This window comes from Alligator sinensis, unplaced genomic scaffold (genome assembly GCF_000455745.1).
Source record: "Alligator sinensis unplaced genomic scaffold, ASM45574v1 scaffold354_1, whole genome shotgun sequence".
NCBI classification, from domain to species: Eukaryota; Metazoa; Chordata; order Crocodylia; family Alligatoridae; genus Alligator; species Alligator sinensis.
The window spans coordinates 1934973-1943613 of record NW_005842200.1 but is presented as its reverse complement, the minus strand read 5'-3'; positions in this window follow the sequence as shown (position 1 = coordinate 1943613).

The following is an 8641-nucleotide window of genomic DNA, read 5'->3' as shown; positions in this document are numbered from 1 at the left end:
GCAGTAGGAGAGGGAGGGAGCTGTGCCACTTCCTTGCCAGATAGGCCATTCTTGGCCACTGATAATGCCTTAATTTCCAGAACTGTCACTGTGTTATTATGTTCTCCTCCCACTGTACCTTGTTTTATTGCAGTATCTTTCCAACATCATAAACATGGACTGACATGTGATGAATGGTTGAGGCAAGTGAAAATAGCCCTAGGTACTAATTCCTTCTACAAACTTGTCTGACAAGTTATGCAAAAGATGTTACAGTGTTGATGCAATATTTTAATTGTTTTTCTCCTATTTCTGCTAATGCCATTAGAAATATCAAATGACAGCTGAAATTAAGCTATATTGAGATAATCATAACATTTAAACCAGAAACAATCAAGGTAATGTGGAATTATATCTGTTACCATTCTCTCAATTGCTCCTACATATTTCACATCTAAATCTTCTCTAATGCTGGTTTAAATCTGGAAAAAATCTTTTGAATGTAGTGCTTCCAAATATAAAACCTGTTCAATTGGAGAAAATAATAAGGCTTTGTAGATGCAGAAACAAATGTGTACATAAGAACATCAGAGGGATGTAGGCATGTGTATATAAGGAGCCTCTTCAAAAGGGAAACTTTTCAAGAGGGCAGCTGGTATGTGCTAATGTGTGTGTGTGAAGGAGCAGAGAATGATTCAAATGTAGCAAAACCACTCCAGCTTTAACCCTGGATAAAGCAATGTTGAAGCTGGAGTGGTTTTTTTGCTACATTTTAATTGTTCTCACCTGATCAACACATAACAATTAGAATGTGCCAGCTTCTGCCCTTTTGAAACACTGCCCTTTTGAAAGGGCTCCACTTGTACATGTGTCCACACATACCAAACTGGGTCAGACCACAGGTCTCTGTAGTTCAGTATCATAGGCAGAGGAAGAAAAAAATATTGGGGAGGGCTGAGCACATGCATGCGTGCACTGCCCCCCCAGGCAGAAAAGTCTGCGGGGGGAAGGGCCAGGGGAGGGGAAAGGCCAGTGGGGGGGAGCAGGGGCAGCATTGGCATTTGCCCGGAGCCAGCATTTGCCCAGAGCCAGCATTTGCCCAGTTGCCTCCCCACCCCGGCCCTGCACTGTCCAGAGCTGGGGGATGGAGCGGGGCCAGACTCGGCTGAACCACTGGAGCCCCCAGGATCCCCATGTCCATCCTGTCAGGCCCTGAACAGCTGGGGCAGGGAGGAGTGTGGGATGGAGCTGCAGCTTGTCCAGAGGGTGCAGTGAGGGGGGGGCAGCTCCCACTGCTGCACAGGTCCTAGAAGGCACGTGGGGTGCATGCCCCCCCAGATCTGTGCATGGCCGGGTGGGCTCTTCCCAGTGGGGGGAGGGTGTACTGTGCTCCAGGTGGGCAGCTGCTGGCTGCTGCCTGCCCCGAGTGTAGTCCAACCCTCCCCCTCCACAAGAAGAACCCAGCCCCAGACCACAGCAGCAGTTATGCTGCCCCACACAGATCTGGGGGCACGTGCCCCCCCCCCCATGCCTCCTTGGGTATGCATAGCAGCAGGAGCCATGCCCCCTGGATGAGCCATTCGCAGCTCAGTCCTGCCCCCGTCCCAGCATCTACCTCTCCCCCAGGCATAGCCCCACTCCCTCCATCACCACTGAGTGTACCCCTCCCCACCCCTGCTGCAGCTGCTGGAAGCCTGCAGCTAGCTGCCTTGTGGCCCTACCACTGCCCTGTGCATGGGGGGCTAAGCTCCACTAGCCCCCTCTTCCATCGCCTGTACTCAGTATTCTGTGTTTTATGGTAGTGAAGATTGAAGGCCACGGGAAAAAGTATTTATGCAGGGCCTATCCAGACTGATGTGTTCCTTGCCCCTCTTCCCTTATAGCTTCCAACATTTAGACACTTAGGTAGTCCTAATTTGGAGTTTGTACTCATAGTTATAATATTTAAAATCCACTCATGGAGCTATCCTGTGTAAATCTGTCTAATCCTTTTTTAAATTTGTTTAAATTGTTGACCTTTACAACATCTTGTGGCAATGAGCTCTACAAGTTTATTACATGTTGTGTGAAAGAACTTCCTTGTGTTAGTTTTAATCCACTTCTAAGTAATTTCATTGTATATCCTCTAATTCAGGTACTATGAGACATCACAAAAATACAGAAAAGCAGGACTGGTAGGGACATCTTGGGGCTGGACCCAATGATCTTCCAAAGTCCCTTCCAACCCTAATGTCTATGAAATCTATGAAATCTACAGATGATCTAGTTTAACCCCCTGCCTGAGGCAGGATCATCTCAATTGAAACCATCTAATCTATTACTGAAACTACAAAGGCAACCCTGTCACACAACCACAAAGCATAGCACTCTAACCTGCTACAGATAAAGCAGGGGGACAATGGTGGCTAGTGTCATGCTACTGAAAAGGTTGCTTGAAATACACTCAAGAGACCTTTGGAAGAGGGTTATGCTCCCTGCTACCAAGAAAAGTAAATGCCCCTAGAGTTCATATAAATCTGACCCCAGGGAGGTAAAATTCTTCTCTCACCCCAAAAGTGAAAAATTGGTCTGACCCTGAGTGGAGGGGAAAGACCTTCCAGCTAGGAACTTCCAGGTTTAAGTCCCAGTACAGCATTGGCACACCCCAGTCAAAACTGTCAGCCTTCTGAGAAACATGAAAAAACAAAACCCTGACTTGTGGCTATAGATGGTAAACAGTAATGCTCTATTAACTTTTACTTTCCCATTCAGTATTTTATAGACCTCTATCATACCCACTTTATAGAGGAGGATCCAGGGAGGTGCACTGGTGCAGTTGCAATCCTTTCAATTCCTGGTTCAGCCAAAGTTTAAAACCAATTGCCTGGCAGTGTCAGCAGCATTTCTATTCACTAAGCAGCAGGGAGTCCATTGACTTCATGGCTCCTTAAAAACTACCTGATGTCTTCTAAACTCTTCATTCCACAAGCATTAATGACCCTTTCTCCTTTTTAATGGTCTTGATGTTCTTTAATGGTCTTGAGCCACTACTCAAGCTAGCCTTTCTTTTGCAACTCTGCTGTCTGTTAGCTGCTCCTAATAATGTAGCTCCAATTTCACAGCCTTGCAGAATGTTTTTAACTCATTCCAAGAAATTTATATTTGATTTTGCATCAATCTTAAACAAAATAATATAGCGCAAGGGCCCTAGCATATTAGTAAAGCTTCTAGTTTCTGTTTACCTGGAGAAAAATATGTATTGTGGTAGATGTGATGAGGTACCACACCATGTACACCCCCCTTTTCAAAATCCTAGATCTTCCCATGCCCCTTTAGATCATCTTTTCTCTAAGCTGAAAAGTCCTAGCTTATTTAGTCTCTCCTCCTATGGAAAGCTTCCCATGCCCATGATTAGTGATTATCCTCATTGCCTTTCTCTGTATGTTTCTAGTTTTACTTGAGGTCGGGGGGACCAAACTGCATATAGAGTTCAACATGGGCAACTGGTGTCATCTTAGTCGGGGGGACACGTGCTGCCCCCAGTGACCAGTCAGCGACCGGGGGGGGGCATGGCCAATTGCACTGACCAGAAAGCAGCTACGCCCCTCCTGGAAGTGGCTGCGGTGCTTCATCCAGGCACTCACACTCTCTGGCCTGGAGTTCAAAGTGAGTATGTGGATTTATACACTGGTATAAAGGCATTTTGTGTTTTGTTTGCAACCCCCTTCTTAGTAATTCCTGATGTTTACATTGCAGCCTTTTTGATGGATGCTGAACACTAGGCTGATGTTTTTGAGAACTACTTGCAATAATTTTAAAATCTCTTTCCTGGGTGGTACCAGTTAATGTAGAGCTCACCACCATGTATGTGATTATTCCCAAGTTGTTCTTTCCTACATACTTCATTTTGCACTTATCAGCATTGGACTTGATCTGCTATTTTGTTGCCCATCCATTTAATTTTATGAGGTCCTTCTGCAGCTGTTCACTGCCAGCTAGAAATACATGTCTAGTTCAGGATGACTTCCCATTAAACCTGCAATTCTGTTGCCATTGAAATTGCAACATTCCCATTGACTTCCATGAAATTGAGATTTCAACCTAAGTCTCTAAGGCAAACCAAAGTTGTATGAGGTTCATTTTTTTTTTTAAATCTCAAAAACAACAGAGAGAAATAAGAGCACATAACTCTGTATAACTGCAAACTTCATTTTTTGCTCCTTGTTAACTAAATCTATAGGGAGATCTCTACTTGACACGGGTGAGGCTCTGTTCTCCCAGGCACCACTGGGGGTTACTAGGAATAACAGCCACAAATTGTTAGAGAGCAGGTTCAGGCTGGACATCAGGAGACATTACTTTACAGTTAGGGCTGCCAGGCTCTGGAATGGACTCCCACGGGAGGTGGTGCTCTCTCCTACCTTGGGATCTTCAAGAGGAGGCTGGACAGATATTTGGCTGGGGTGTTATGACCCCGGCACTCATTCCTACCTGGGACAGGGGGTCGGACCTGATGATCTATTTAGGTCCCTTCCCACCCTAAGCACTATGAAACTATGACATATTGGTATGATCATCAGTGTTTATTACACTATTGAAATAGATGATTTATAGAGTATTGGGAATGGAATATGGAGATATCTACCTACCTATCTATCAGGTAGGTTAGCTACTGGAATAAAGGCAGAAGACTGCCTCAGTGTCCCCTACTCCCCAATTCCCCATCTGTTTCCCCAGTCCTTTCATTTGTTGTTGCAATCATTGTCATGGTCATCATCTCAGCCATCATCGTCATTCTCTCTGGTGGTGGTCCCACCTCTGAAGAGTCTGTAGCAGTCTTTTCTTTTTCATACGATCTCTGCCATCTCCTTCACGTTGTCTTCAAACATATTTCTGTAGTACTCCTGCATTTCACTCAGTCCCATTTTGATGAAGTCCTTGACTAAGAGGTTCATGTGGCTGTTTATGAGAAGGTTCCTGATCTTTCAGAGGGTGTTCCTGAAGCAGGAGATGAACTGGTCAAAGCAAGCTGTCGGGGTTCCCTGCTGACCAAACAGTACTACCTCTGTTGTCAGAGTCTTGACCCCTGTCCCCATCAGGAGGAGTACAATTACTCTCCTCCACACCCCTCTGGTGAATGGGCAGTATCAGAGGAGGTGATCAGCCTTCTACTGGCAGGTTTGCCTGGGGCAGCTTAATGGGTTTCTCTGCTCCTCACTGTTTTCCCATGCCCACATAGAGAGTGCTCATTGGGCTACCTGCGAGTTCAAATCACTGTGCTCCTTCTATAGTTCTTTGTGGATTCACTCCCACATGGCCTGGTAGCTGTCACTGGGTAGTAAGTCCACAGGCGACAAACTGTCTCTTGCCCTTACAACCTCCTGCATCTTGCAGTGGTTTTCATGGGGCATTTCAGGACCTCATAGAATCGTGGCATCTCCATGGTCCATGGGCTTGAGTAGGGTGGTGTATACACCTGCCAGTATCACAACAGGTGCACTGTGAAGTATCTTATGAAGCAGGCTGTTTTAGATTCTGCCCTGGTCACCAGTTTACAGATCTGGCTCATGTACTTGGCCCAGAGGAACAACAGGGCATCCAGCATTCCTCTGCTCATGGTCTGTTTTGTCTTATATAATCTGGTCCTTGCAAGCTTTTCCTATCTGAAGCCCCAGAAGAAGATGCACATACTTCTCTGAATTGTATGGGTGACTTGCTGTGAGGGGGAGGAAGGTCAGTGTGGTGTACAAAAGCACCAGTAGCAACACTGACCTCATGTGTGCCACACACCCTCCCCCCACTGAAAGGCTGCCACAGTCCCAGTCTCTGACTTTGGCCTCAGCCTTTTCCCATGCACTCTGTCTAGTTAACTCTGGGTCAAAATCTACCTCCATCCATTTCCAATGATTCCTGTTTCTTCAGCAGCCTTAAATGTCTGGCAAGCATCACCAAACAGGACCCCAAACAGTTTACCAAGAATCCCTCTCTGGGTACAGGACAAGAAATAATAGTTTAAATTACAATGAAGGGGTTTTAAGTTAGCTGTTAGGAAGAATTTTCTAATAATGAGGGTGGTTAAGACCTAGAACAGATTACCTAAAGATACTGTGGAAATTCAGACACTGGCAGTGTTTAAGTGGACAAACATATTTTGGGATGGTTTAGAGAGAGAGATGAACCTAATGTCAGGGGGATTTGATTAGATGACCTCTTTGTGCACCTTCCAGCCCCTTTCTACTAATCAATTTCAATTCTTTAAAAGTAGAAGAGCAAGAACAGGTTCCCTATTTTAAAACAATCAAACAAACAAAGATTCTGTGTCACCAACTACTATAGAAATATGGTGGAATCCTGAATTCAAGGACTGTCATGTAAGAGCAGGAGTGGAATCCCAGTTCTATTGAAGTCAATGGGAGTTTGCCTTTTACAAAAACTGGGATTTCACTTAAAATTTTTGCATGATTTTTTAAAATTGCACACATCGGGGTCTTAAGAAATTCTATAATAGTAATTGCATGTTAGGTACCTTTCTCAAAATACTTGACACACATTAATAAGACATGATAAACCTGTAATTCAGTTGGTTTAACCATCCATGAGCAGAGACAAGTAGTTAGCAGGAGCAGATCTGGGGCGGGGGGGAGGGGGAAACTGGGGCATTTGCATCCCCTTTGATTCCTGACCCACCCAAAGTTTAAAACTAACTAAGAAGACTAGTCAGGGAGGCACTGAGGTCCCGGACGGTAGAGGAGTTGGGAGTCCAAGACGAGTGGTCGTTCCTTAAGGAGACGATCCTCTGAGCCCAAAGGGTGACAGTCCCAACGCGAATCAAAGCGGGCAAGAGTGCTCAAAAGCCCCCATGGCTCACCAAAGGCGGAATGTCTCAAAGCCGAAAAGGAGGCATACACCCAATGGAAGGGAGGGGCCATCACCAAGGAGGATTATACTTCTGTTGCTTGAGACTGTAGGGGGGCTGTTAGGAAGGCTAAGGTGAAGACAGAACTAGCGACCAGGATCAAAGATAACAAGAAGTCCCTTTTTTAAATAGATAGGGAGTAAAAAGAAGGCACCGGGTAACGTTGGGCATCTGCAGGACACTCTTGGCAATCTGGTGATTGCACCAGATGATAAAGCTGACATCTTTAACAAATTCTTTGCCTCCATTTTTCTGAGCAAGGACTGGGACATCCCCACCCCGCCACTGGGATTCCAGACAGACTCAGGAGAGGCACAGCCAGGCCTAGGGTCAGAGAGGACCTAGTTAGGGAACTTCTGGTGGGGCTGGACATGTTTAAATCAGCAGGTCCAGATGATCTCCATCCCAGGATGCTGAGGGAATTGGCAGGGGTCATTACGGGACCCCTGGCACAGCTTTTCGAGTGCTCATGGTGCTCTTGCCAGGTGCCAGAGGACTGGAAAAGGGCCAATGTGGTCCACATTTTCAAAAAAGGGAGGAAGGAGGACCCGGAAAACTATAGGCCCATTAGTCTTACCTTGGTCCTGGGGAAGCTCTTTGAGAAGATTATCCAGGAGCACATCTGCGAGGGACCAGCAAGGGAGATTATGCTTAGGGGCATCCAACCTGGGTTCATTAGGGGCAGGTTCTGTCAGACCAACCTGGTTGCCATTTATGACCAGGTCACAAAATCCTTAGATGCAGGTGTCGCGGTGGATGTAGTCTTTCTGGACTTTAGGAAGTCCTTTGACACTGTCTCTCACCCCATTCTCATTAAAAAATTAGGAGACTGTGGCGTTGATGCCTGCACGGTCAGATGGGTCACAAATTGGCTGGAGGGCCACACCCAGAGAGTGGTGGTGGATGGGTCATTTTCGACCTGGAGGGATGTGGGCAGTGGGGTCCCTCAGGGCTCGGTCCTCAGGCCCGCACTGTTCAACATCTTCATCAGTGCCTTGGACAAGGGGGTGAAAAGCACCCTGTTCAAATTCGTGGATGAGACTAAGAAGTGGGGAGAGGTGGGCATGATAGAAGGGAGGGACAGGCTGCAATTGGATCTGGACAGGTTACAGGGGTGGGCGGATGAGAATAGGATGGGTTTCAATGTGAACAAGTGCAAGGTACTACACCTAGGGAGAAAGAACCAGCAGCATACCTATAGGCTGGGGAACTCCCTTCTCATCAGCACAGAGGCAGAAAAGGATCTTGGAGTCATTATTGATTCCAAGATGAATATGGGTCACCAATGTGAGGATGCAGTCAGTAAGGCTAACTGCACCTTGTCATCCACAGATGCATCACGAGCAGGTCCAAGGAGGTGATCCTCTGCCTCTATGCGACATTGGTCAGGTCGCAGTTGGAGTACTGCATCCAGTTCTTGGCTCTGCATTTCAGGAGGGATGTGCACAACATGGAGAGGGTCCAGAGGAGGGCCACTTGCATGATCAGGGGGCAGCAGGGCAGGCCCTATGAAGAGAGGCTACGGGACCTGAACCTGTGCAACCTCCACAAGAGAAGGCTGAGAGGGGATCTGGTAGCCGTCTATAAATTTACCAGGGGGGACCAGTGGGGAACAGGAGAGTCCCTGATTCCCCGAGCACTACCAGGAGTAACTAGGAATAACGGCCGCAAGTTGACTGAGAGTAGGCTCAGGCTAGATATCAGGAGGCACTACTTCACAGTCAGGGTGGCTAGGATCTGGAACCAACTTCCAAGGGAAGTGGTGCT